General features: G+C 43.8%; 1 long non-coding RNA gene across 1 annotated transcript; it reads right to left on the bottom strand.

The window, feature by feature from the left end:
• Positions 1 to 2247: 2247 nt before the first annotated feature.
• LOC139045733 (uncharacterized) lies at positions 2248 to 12106 on the bottom strand. Its single transcript, XR_011504784.1, has 3 exons — positions 10853 to 12106; positions 10141 to 10308; positions 2248 to 2514 (listed from the first exon to the last, which is right to left on the bottom strand). It is a non-coding gene; the product is annotated as an uncharacterized lncRNA (long non-coding RNA).
• Positions 12107 to 12641: the final 535 nt, after the last annotated feature.

Below are 12641 nucleotides of genomic sequence, written 5' to 3'. Positions count from 1 at the left end.
TGTCACACACAGTCCCTTGGAATGAACTACTGCAGGGTGAACATACTCAAGGTGGAGGATGAGCTTGTGACCCTTGTGAGAGCTCCGGCCTCACAAGCTATGGAGTAGGTGACATTCTGAGACTGGAGTGGGATTCTGGGCCATTGTATGGAAACCTTACCTTGGGTCATACTTCCAACTCAGCAGCATTCCTTCATTCATTTGACAGTCATTGAGTACCTAGCAAGTCTCAGGCTGTTTTTAGGTATTCACAATACATGAGTGAGCCAAATAGATAGAGGTCCCTGCCCCTGGGGAGCTTACATTTTAGTGGAGAGAGCGATAATAATAACATGATAAAATGGTACATTATAAAGTAGAGATCTGATGTGGTAAGGATTAATGAGAACAGGAAAAGTAGGGTTGGGGGTTAATGGGTGTGTTTGTGGATGGGAGTGCATGGGGTGAGCCAAGGAAGAGTTAGAGAAACAGTCAGGGGGTGGTTACTGGTTTAGGGCTTGGGCTACGACCATGGAGGCTCTGATTTTTCAGTTTGGGTTCTAGTAAAATGCCCTTGGACAAACTATTTAGCATCTCTAACTTTTCTCATCCGTAAAACGAAGACAATAATAGTGCCTTCCTCCTAGGGTTGCAGGGAAGATTAATTGAGAAAGGTAACTGATATTAAAGACATTGGCTAATTATTATTTAGCTCCCCATGTTGCAGCTAAGGTGGCTGAGACCCAGAGAAGAGTTACAACTTCCCCAAAGGGCAGAGGTGGCAGGACCCGGGCTGGAGGTGCGGACTTCAGATCATTGCATTTAATCATAAGCTACAATGATCACTTGTGCAAGTGGTTGTGTCTTTTGGGTACTGTTTGGAGGACTTCTGCCAGCTCGCCTCTGCTCTGGACCATTAACAAGACGACACCTCGAGGGTTCAGCTCTCTTAGGTACCTGGTAGGATCGTGAGGAATATTTGATCAGTCGGTCTGGTCAGTTGTAGCTCTTGCGTGAGGCATAGTAAGCCTTTCTGTTCTTGCTCTGGCCTTGCAGAGGAGAGAGGACAGCTGCTTGCTGATTAGCATCCACGTGACCTTATATATAATTGAAGACACATTAAGTCACCCATCCGCATTCTCTTCCCTGGACCACATGGTCCCAGCACGTTGAGTTCCCAGAGGGCCCCCTTTTCAACCTTTTTATCCTTTCTGTCACTCCTAGACTTTTTTCCTCCTTTCATAGAAGGACATGCCCCAGACAAAAGGCAACGGACTGTTGTGTGGGAGGAGGAGAGAAAGAGGGAAGAGGGAAGGGAACGCCTCCTTTCCGGGTTCTCCCTCCATCCATAGTTGAGACTGTTGCAGGAGAGTGAATCCAAAGCCAGACAGTGTAGTACAGACCTGGGATTTCCTCCTCATTTCTTTGATTATGATGGTCACTCTTCCTTTCCTGTCCCTCTGGCATCAGCACTGCCTGCATGCTAGAATCTCTATATACATCCAAAAAGATGGTGAGTAGTTCACTCATTCCTCCACTTCATTCATTCATTCATCTACCTCATTGAGAATCTCCTGTGCTCTAGGCTCTGTAATAGGCCTGGAAGGAATGGAAAAGAACAGAGCAGGGCAGGATAGCAGCAAGCACAGAGTGCCGCAGAACCCCAGAAAGGGGCAATGGCTTTGCCCATGAAGGAAGGGTGGTCAGAGAGGGATATAGAAAAGAGACAAAGCATGAGCTGACATGTAATGCATGAGAAAGAATTAGCCTAGTAGAGAGAATGGGGAAGTCAGAGAAGCAAATGCAAAGACTGAAAGGTGAGCAGAACTACGGCTCAGGGGTGAGGGCTGGAACAGAGTGTGTGAAAGAGAGAAGGGTGGGGACCTAGAGGCAGAGACTGGATAACAGGCACTGTGGAGAAAGACAGAGCAGTCTGGGTTCTATTCTGAAGCTAACAGTGAGCCACTGAAGGGTTTTAAGGAGGAAAGAGAAAAGATGTGTTTTATATTTTGCAGAGATTTCTCTGGCTACATGTGGATAGTGGAGCATAGAGGAGCAAGAACAGAGCAAGAGTGATCAAAGTACTTGTGCAAAATTCAAGAAGAAATTTGATGGTGACCTGAATCAAAGGAATGGCAATTTGGATGGCAAGGAAGGGTTTGATGTCAGGGGAATTTGTGCTGGGCTCTGTAGGAATTAATCAGTTGTATTGGTCAGCTTAGGCTATGCTGGTGTAACAAACAATACCAAAACCACAGTGGTTCATGGTAACAAAAGTTTATTTGCAGTTCATATTTATGTTCAGTACAGAAGTGACAGGATGTCTGTGGCTCTGCGGCATGCCTCTCCAGGTGGGACATACAGGTCTTGTAGAAGAGACAAAAGGAAGAGAGCAGAGCCATACAAGGATTCTAAAAACTTCTGTCCAGCACCTGCACCCGTCACTGCCACTCACATTTTCTTGGCCAAAGCGAGCCACAAGACCAAGGCTGGCATCACTGTGGTGGGTGGGATTATATTTCCACAAGGACTGTTCTGTTAGGAGGGATAGAAAATGTTTTCAGGATGTTATAGTCCTTCCCCGTCTGCCCCTCATTGGTCACAAGTATCCACTTTCCTCCTTTATTCATGCAAAATGTACTTATTCCTTCCCAAGGAGCAATCATCCAAAAGTCCCAGCCAGCCCCAGCATCAGACTCAAAATCCAGCATCTCATATGTCAGGATATATCATGTATATATTGAATATATCATATACGAGGAGCTCAATATATTGAGTCTGAAGATAGTTCTTCCTGAATAAAAATACAAGTTAGTTGTGGCTCCAACACCAGACCCAATACAAAGGTGTTAGAGGGAGGCGGACAGGAATGAGAGCAATAGCACTCCTATTCAAGAGGAAGAAGCACCCATTATGTTAGTCCTTACTAGTTCTGAAATCCCACGAGACAGATGTGATAGGATTTTCTACCCTGGAGGCGAGGAATGTCCTTGGTTAGGCCCCAATTCTCCTGCCTGGGATGAGCCCTCAGCCCATATTCTCCGTGGCTCTTGGAAACCAAGGCCTGGATTCAGAGCTGGCATCAGAGGCATGAAATAAAGGGTTCAATTTTTGTTGCATTTGATCCAGGATGCTCTCAACAAATTTAGACTGTTTCTGTGGGGTATGTGTGTGTTTAGAAATATATTTAAAACAGCAAATGCAAATTATCTGTAAGGTTGGAGATCACAATTAAACTTGGATGCCCCTCTCTCCTACATTAAATTGAGCTGTTTATGATTCCAGCTCTTTTTTGGGACACTGACACGACTCCTGAGATTCCGCCAGCACTGTCAATGGGTGCTGACGGAGACTGTGGGTGTTGGGGATGTGAGTGCAGTTTGAGAAGAGAGGAAATTCAAGACCACTCTTCTACAACTGTTACTCTCCATGAGTGTCCACATTTCTCCTCTTTGCAGTGAGGCCAGCCGTCCCTGTCTCACCTCTCAGGTGATACTTCCCACAACCAGGCTCCTGCACCAAAGAGGGCAGCTGTTCTCATGTTTTCCATCCGCCCCTCTGGGTACCTATGAACAGCAGTGATGCAGCAACAATCCAGATACCTCGTTAGGGGCTGCATGGGAAGTTTAGTTACAACTTCAAAGTCACAGCAGCAAAGGCCATCCACTGCTCCACCCCTTTCCAAATGTAAAAATGTATATTTTAGGGTCTTTCAGGCCTAACTGCGTCCCTATTTGAAGTTTTAACTTAATTTTTTTTTCTTTTGTCAAAGAGAGGGGAAAATTTTCTGATGGCAGACATAGTGGCAATCAACAAGCGTTCCACTTGCTTTGCCACACACCACAGCCCTTTGCATTTAGTCAGGGCCATGTGGCTACTTTCGGACATGGGCTGTGGATAGAATTAACATTTGACACTTCTGGAAAAAGTTTAGAAGACTCAATATGCCACATCCCAGCAATCTCTTTCCCTATCATGGCAAATGGGAAGATGCTGTGTTCAGACAAAGAAGCTAGAAGAGGGTTGAGTCTGTTAGTCTAGATCCCTGGATGAAATCCCATGCTGAGCCACATAGGATATAGAGCTTGATGAAGACATAAGCTATCATTCTGTTAAGCCACTGAGATCTGGGAATGTTTGTTACTACAGCATAGCCTAGACTTTTCTGACTAATACACTGAGAATCAAGAGCTCTTCTTCGGCCCATGAAGAAAATTTGATCATTATCTTTCAAAATGGCACTTTAAAATCACTTTGGTCTAAAATCCTCCAATGGCATTAAGAGAAATTAACACCCTGGGAAAGGGAATCTGTTGGTCAAAATTGCCGAGCACTTAGGAGGCAGACTAGAACATGATACAGGACTCAGGCTCCTGTCCCACACTGCAATTAAAATGAGTCCCCTTTTTGGTATCTAATAGGACCAGTCACAGGCTTGATATCACATTCAATATTCAAAATTACGCAAATGGTTTTAACATCAGCTACTCCGTCCCAATTAAAATTAAACTATTTGTACCGCATGCATATTTATACAATCATCCGCTCTGACTAGATAGAGTCATGTGCATAGACATCGAAGCCAAATCATGTATTGTCTGAACAAAACAGACACAGGAGAAGGATGAGATGATGTTGGGAGCCAGGGATAGCATCTCCATTAGGCAGGCAGTTAAAGTTTAAAAATGGATTTTCAACAGCTGATACACGGCAGATTTAATAATCTGACATTTTTCCTCTCTCTCTTCCTACATAGTCCGCTCAACTTTGACTGGACCTGGGTACGGGATGATATGATTACCATTGTGTACACCCTCTGGCATTATTTAAAAAAGCGATTCCCTAATCCCTGCTTAATTTTATGAACTGTCAAAACGATTCTAAATATCTCCTCTGTTTGCATTTTCACCTCGGGACAGGAGTCCAGAGGTACAGATTGGGTGTAGAACAGTGGACTTCAGGCAATTTTCATCTCTTAATGCCTGCAGCGTGAGAGGCTGAATTTGTAATAATCACCAGATTATCTCTAAAGATCGCTCTGTTGTACCTGCAAAATGGTTCTGCAGGAAAACGCAAAAGATACAGGAGAAAGTAATTGATGAGAGGCAGGAGATGATTGCTCTTCCTAATCCCTGATGGAAAAAAAAACTCACACCAAGACAAATGTCGGTAATTTCTGTTAAATGCTGTTTGGAATTTGCAGCAGCAGAGTCTGCTTGAGAGTCAGTGATGGCCTCCAGCCCCTGCCCCTGCAGGCAGCTCCCAAAGCTGGAGCCTCGGGGTGGGGGATAATTCTCAAAATAGGTCCAGAAGGGGAGGCAGGCACCTAACCCAACAAAAGGTTTGAGAGAGTGGCCCCTGTGGAATATGCGAAATTCGAAAATGCAGGAATGTCCCTGGTACAACACCTGGCACGTGGCAGGGCCTCAAAACATGTTTGTTTCCCTTTTCCCATCCCCTGCCTGCTAGGGATGCAGGAAGACGGCGAGGGTCAGACCCTAGCATGCTGTCCCTCTCCAGGCTTCTGTCTCCGTGCCTGACAATTGAGAGTGGAAGGCACTATGCTGAGGCTGGCAGCAAATACCACCAACACCAAGGTACAGAGCAGAGGGGAACTGAGCCTCTTTCCTTGGCTGGGAACTGGATTTGGAGCTTTCCATCCACACCTTTTAATCCTTATTATTCTGTGCAGTAGCTGTCAGAAGCTGAGGGTGTAGGACAGCCCTTGCTTCTGCGCTATCAGTCTTTAATCTTGGAAAGGAGAAAAGATTGGGTGTAACTAAAGGCAGGAAAAGATTCCTGTCTGGGAAGACCCCATCTGCCCTCCCCCAAAACAAAACCTGTGGTTTTAAAAGTGCTTAAATAATCACACAGGCAAAAGACCATTGTAAAACCATTCCTCATTTCAGAGTTCTAAGAGCGGAAGTTCTTGGTAATAGAATCTTCTGGAAAATTGAGGGAACGTTACTTAGAAATCTTGCTTCCCCTTCTAGTTCACTAGCTGAAGGGACCAGAGTGTAAACTTTCTCCTACCTTTAATCTTGAGGACACTGGGGACAGGATTTGGAAGTCAAGTCTTCTTTTTCAGGATTGACAAAGGAGGAAGAGTCAGAACTGAAGATGCACAGACTCTAGTTCACGCACTTGTAAATAGTTACGATAAAAATTCCAAATCAAGCTATCTTCCTGTATTGTGTTACTTTTCCTCGAAGAAAAAGCCAGTCCATTTCCAGTTCTGCTGAGCTAAATAAGCCAAACCCAATGCCCCTTCTCAGGATGACTTGGAGTCAGGCATCTCTGGGCAGAAAACGGGCAGGAGTGACCGGATTCCCAAGCCAGGGGTCTTCTGAAGGAAGTACTCATTGTGTGCGTCTTAACGCATCAGAATGGTTTATCGGTCATTGCTTGGTTTACTTGTTTTAAATCTGTGAAATCCTTGCGCCTGTTTATCAGATACTCTTAGCTAAGGAATTTGATGTGAAATCTTCCTAGGCATAAGCTAAAATTGACCCCAACCAATCAGAAGCTGGGAATTTTCTGAGAAAACTGGTAGAATGAATTTTCTTATGCCTTATCTTTTTAGAATACCCTGCATTGATAAATTACTAAGCTAATTCTCTTCTTACAATGAAGTTTCATAGAAGGGAAAAACGTACCTCACTTCCACGTGAAAACAACTCCATAGCTACCACTTTAAATGATAGACAATACTTAATGATGATGCTAAACGATATTTAACAATGATCCTTTACAATGGTTTTAAAAGATTATAACTTATCAAGTGCTTTCAATACACTATACATCATTCCAACAGTGTGGCTTAATATTGTTTGTCTAAGAAAATCGTTTAAATAACATTAATAATATTTAATTTTAATAAATATTAAGATATTTAACATTTCACACATATTAACGTAATAAATGAGGAGGGAGCAGCTATAAACCAGATCCTGTGTAGATGCGTGATACAGCCTTGCTTCCTTCTTCATAGCAATACCAAAGGTCTAGTTTTATTCATCACATAATAGATTAAGAAAACAAACCTCAGGGAGATAAAGCAGGGGCTTGACCCAACTTACACACCTCGTAAATGACAGAGACAGAGCACAAAATCAGGTCCTAAGATGCCAATTGAAATAATTTTTACAGTGCATAATATTACCCTAGATTTAAAAAAATATGTCATTTGCAAATTACATAACTCTCTAAGTTCCACTATTTGCAGAAACTTCCAATACTGTAACAGGGTAAATTACCACTTTGACATCCGACCCTTACTTGGTATAACGAAGCCTTCTATGTTATATAAAATCCAGAAAGAAAAAATTAAAACCAAAACAATTCAGAAAGCAAGTTGAACATGAGTTCTCATTATAGAAAGCAAAATCGTTTCTTTTCAGAGAAGGTATTTGGTACATCGTCACACGGGGGTGCGCGCGCAGCTTTTGTACTGCAGGGGCCCTGTGTGCACATATGGGCCCATTAATCATGAAATATTGATTGTGGATTGAAACTATGAAACAGGTTCCATGACACATGGGTTTGTTTTGTTGGTCCAAAGTGTTAAGTAAAATAACACAGAAGCCATGTTAACATTCATCTCCTACTCTCCTTTTGTTAGCAGGTTAGTGCTTACCCAATTCACATATCCTCAGGTTTATGAATTATTAATCAAAAGAGCTAAAAAGTCAATCCAATCTGGTTAGATACTGTAGTTCTTGTGGTTTCCAAACTTTTAAATAATGAATGGTTTCATCACTTCCCCAGTGGATGCAAAGCAAGAAGAATGTCTGGAATCAAAATCCCACTGGGCAACAAAAGCAACATGGTCAAAAAAAGTAGTAATTTTTAATAATAGCAATTCCAACCTATTGTAACATCACTGCCACTCTCAAAAGATCACTTCAGAATGGGAAGGAGAGGTGTCTTGAAAAGAGGGTGATGGGATCAAATATTGCCAGAAAAAAGTGATATACAATAAGGGAAAATACACGAATATACCCACACACATTACATTGCAAAAAGTGCATGCCTTTGCTATTCCTAATTCTTCAAAAGAAAAGCGTACCTTTAGTCATTCCTCATATTGGAGGAATTCTCTGAAGAACACCTCTTCACCGGTGAGAACTTAGAGGAAACAGCATAGAATAGAAAGCAGGAAAAAAATGATGTACTTAGACTGGCTGGATGATCGTGAAGAATGGGACCCAGCCCCGATAGGGAGGAGGTATTTAGTGGGTAATAATAGAAAGAAAAGACCAACTCAGAAATAACTGCTTTTAGCAGGGTGGGAATGTGGTTGAGAAATGCAAACTCTAGGTGAAAATGTGAGAGAAGGGGGAATGCTGTTCCAGAGTACTGAGGCGTGACAGATGATGGATTGGTGAACGCATGCTGGAATCTGCGGATTCTCCACGGTTTCTGATCAGTCTATTGGGCCACTTCTGCCTGCAGGTGGGAGTGCTACTGAAGCACGGGCATGGCTGCGACTTGGTCAGTCAGGAAGTCTTTTGTGTCTGGTTCGTCCTTTCCATTCTACTATGTGCTAAACCTTCTTGTTCATTCCGAAAATGTCAGTTCACTCTGCCCTTCCCATCCATATCGAAAGCTCCAAGTCCCTCCAAAAGTAGCGAGTCACCAGTGTTAGGAATCATTGGCTACATATGGGATGCTATTATATGTACTTGGCTAAGTGATTGTGTTGGCCTTGAGGAAGACGTCTGCACAATGAGCAATGGGAAATGCTTGTGCCTTTACGATTAACCAGGCTTTTCCCTGAATCCCACTGAGTAGCTTTTTGGTAAAATATGCTCAAATACACAAAGATTAATAACAAGCCCAAAAGCTTCTTGTTTTTTCCTTTACCCTAAGCTAGGGTTGCCATATAAAATACAAGTCACCTGGTTGCATTTGAATTTCATAGCAACATTTATTTAAGTATAAATGTGTCTCAAATATTGCATGAAACATACTAAGAAAAAACACTTCTTGGTTTTCTAAAATTCTAGTTTAACTGAGTATCCTATACTTTTATTTGCAATCTTATTCTAAACCCAGTCTCAAATCTCAAGATATCATCGTCTTCTGAAGTTTTTTTAAATGGACAAAATCTTAAGAAGGTGCCTTATATAAATAACTTAAGTTTAAAATATATGCTCCCGTTAGATTCCCTGTCTCCTTCTGTCTCTCTCCCTCCTTTTCTCCTCTTCCTCTTCCTTCTAGGTTTCACTGAGCAGATGCACCTGAATCTATGCTACTTGTGCTGCTTGTGAGGGTATAAGACTGAATTATATCCAACCCTATTCCTGGAAAAGCTACCAGGCTCTTGGAAGAGAAAGGCTTACATATACTACTCGTCAAAAAGAAACATTTTAATAGAATTCATATCCATCCGTCCCTCTATCTACTCATCCATTTGTCCATCTATCTACTCATCCATCCATCCACTTATCCATCCATCACCTATCCATGCATCGATTCACCCATTTATCCATCTATCCATCCTTTCATCATCCATCCAACCATCCATCCATCCGTCCATTCATCCTCTATCTAAATCTGATTCATGGAAGAAGAACTTATTGTTTCTGCTTCAAGAAATCTTGCTACAGCCTTACAGTGTCTCTTTAAAAGAATATCCCATTTTCTGGATGGTAAAACCAAGTCTAGAGAAGTCACTCAGAACTGCAGAGCTGACAAGTAGCAGGTTTGCGATGTAAATCCCAATCCTTACCCTCAAAATACACCCCATTTTGATATATAACAAGAGACAGAGCTAAACATGCACATCACCACCTTCTCTCCTTCTGCCTTTTTTTTCTTTCTCACAGAACCTTTACCCCCTCATGTGCCAACGCTCACACATTTCTCTCTATTGACATCTGTGGCATTGGGCCCTGTGACTCCTGTCACCTGTGCTGTGCAGGGGCTGCCTCCTTCCCCTCCCCCGCCTTCCTCGCCCTGGGTCCCTGACCGCAGGGGCTGAGAGTCTGGCCTCCGAACACCACTTTCTCAGCGGGGCACTTCCTCCCGCACACTGCTCTGGCAAGTTGTTTATCTCTCAGAAGGATAGTCACGAAGATCGTATCTGTGGCACTCTATCTGTCTGGGCACAGATGTCTGCCTCCGTGGCAGCCACTTCATCTCCCTGCTGTGCCTCACCTTCCAAAAGTCTTCTTCTTCCTCCCCCGAGCCCCTCCTTCCATTTTGCAGAAGATTAGCTGAAACACAGCAGGGCTTAGCGGCTGCACAGCTTCACCCGGGAGCATTCAAGCTGCGAGGGAAGGCAGCCCTTCCCAGCATTCGCATGACTCTTCAGATACTGGTTACCTGTGGGTCATGAATTAGGAGGGGACGGGGTGGGTCACAGGAACCCCAGATGGGAGTCAGATAGCAGCACATTGAAGGATGTAGAGGAAAAGAGAGACGGTGCTCACAATATGACTAATTTAAAATGCCAGGCACGAGTGGCCAAGCTGGAGAGCTTTCAGACGGGTACTGTCCAATAGAACTTTCTGCGATGATGGAAGTCTTCCCACTCTGTGCTGTCCAACACAGTGGCCACCAGCCACATGTGGATATGGAGCACTTAAAATGCGGCCAGTGTGGCTGAGAAATGGAATTTTTAACTTTATTTATTTTAATTAATTAAAAGTGAAATTTAAATAACCACATATGGCTAGTAGCTAGCAAATTAGACAGCACTGTTTCAGAACCTACTGCCAGACACCCCAGTGGAAGGCGCATCTCTTTGGGCTGATGAACTTGCTCCTTTCTGACCCCTGCTAATGCTAGAGGAGACATTGGCAGTTTGCTCTTAATTCATTGGCTACTTTCCTTAACTTAAAAATGTGATTAATAATCTTTGCCTTACCTTCTTTACCATGTGTTGGGAGAATCCAATGAAGTAATTGATGATGACAGCTATCAGCCTTAAAAGAGGTATCAGCAATTTGTCAGGACTCTGCTGTGTGTTCAATGTGCGCGTGTCTCGCCTGGAACTCTCACGATGCACACTTGCAAAGCTCCAAAGAAACGCCAGATTCATTGTGTCTACTGGCATTGTAATGCTCCTCGCCATTTTTTGACTGCACCTGGAGAAGGGGCAGGGGGATGTGGGTGGAGTAGCACTTCGGTGTCTGAACAACCTGAGTTTCAATCCCATATAATCAGATGACGACCAGCAGGTGACTTAACCTCCTGGAGATCCTGCTTCCTTATTTGTGAAAGAGAATCATGATGCTCATGGCATTAGGCTGTCAGTAGCAATGACGGGAGGTCCTGTGTTTGAAGTGTCAACTGCAGTGCCCAGGGTACCCACTAAATGTCAGCCGCTGCCCTTCCCCGTGGAAAACAACCGCTGATTTTGATGAAACATTTCAGATGACTGGTAAACTTTGAATGCCTGACTAAGGGCTACTGGGAACATCACAAGGGAAAGTTCCGTGGGTCTGATTGCAGTTCTTATTGAGCGCAACGTGGACTTGCTGTTTCCAAACCCCTGTCAACTGCCTTGACATTTCTCGACTAAAGTCACTCATCTCCAGTGGGTTTATTTACATGCAGCAAAGCAAAGTTTCCGGCTTTTAAGGAAAGAAGCTTTTAAAATCACGTTAAAAAGACCTCAAAAGGTTTCCTAGACATCAAACAACGCTTAAAATAATATTTTGATGATTTAATTGTAAATAAATCAAGAACATGTGGATTAAATTTCGATCAAAATACACGACTTTCAAAATCAGAGAAGGAGGACTTGGCAAAGTGCTCTTGGGGTTTTATTGAACTTGAGCATTTGAGCAAAGCTTTGCGGCATGGGGCAGGGCTCAGAGAGAGCGGGGCGCACTCTGCCCGCTTCTTTTGTAGACACTAAAGGAAATTTTAGCTGGGAAGGCAGTTTTAAGCTTTCACGAGATCTGATATGAAATGGACTTACTGCCCTGCCCAATTGGCAGCCCCAAAGCACTAGAAGCCCCAGACCTCTCCAGGAGAGGAAGGGGGAACCACCATTTACTTCCATGGCAGAGCAAAGGAAGCACGACTTTGGAGGAAATCTGGTTCCTTCAAGCCCGCAGAGAGGACGAGGAGGTCCGGCAGGGGCCCCGTCAGCGGATAGAGTGGCTGAATTCATCCTCAGGCTGCTGCTGAGAGTGGATGTGCAGGCTAAGGAAGTAGTGGGTCTGGATGACCGGTAAACCACTTCTCACATGCACACGTATGTGGACTCCCTCAGACACACACACACACACACACACACACACACACGCAGAAGCACACATACATACACACAGACAAGACACACATGCACACAGAAGCACACACACGTGTGCTCACATTCAGACATGACCAGGGAGGGAGGAGATTTGGGAGAATGTATCAACATGGGGCTAGAGCTTGCCTGCCGCCTGTTTCCTCTGATCTCAGTCCCTTTCCTTCCATTCTCTAAATGGATTCAAGCCAGCAAGCTAGAGCGGGAATGCGAGACTTCTCCTCCTGCCCCCTCTCCTCCTCTCCTTCTCTCTTTCTGTCCCCGTCCTTCATTCTCTTCTCTCTCTGTCACTCCCCTTATCCGTCTTCTCTCTCCTTTCCTTTCTCCTTTCTTCCTCCTTCTCCCCTGCTTTCTTCCTCTATTCCTTTATTCTCTCTCTCTCCCCTCTTTCTTCTCT

Source organism: Equus asinus, chromosome 7 (assembly GCF_041296235.1).
Source record: "Equus asinus isolate D_3611 breed Donkey chromosome 7, EquAss-T2T_v2, whole genome shotgun sequence".
NCBI lineage: Eukaryota > Metazoa > Chordata > Mammalia > Perissodactyla > Equidae > Equus > Equus asinus.
Note: the sequence above shows the minus strand (reverse complement) of the source record. Positions and strands in the feature narration are given on the sequence as shown.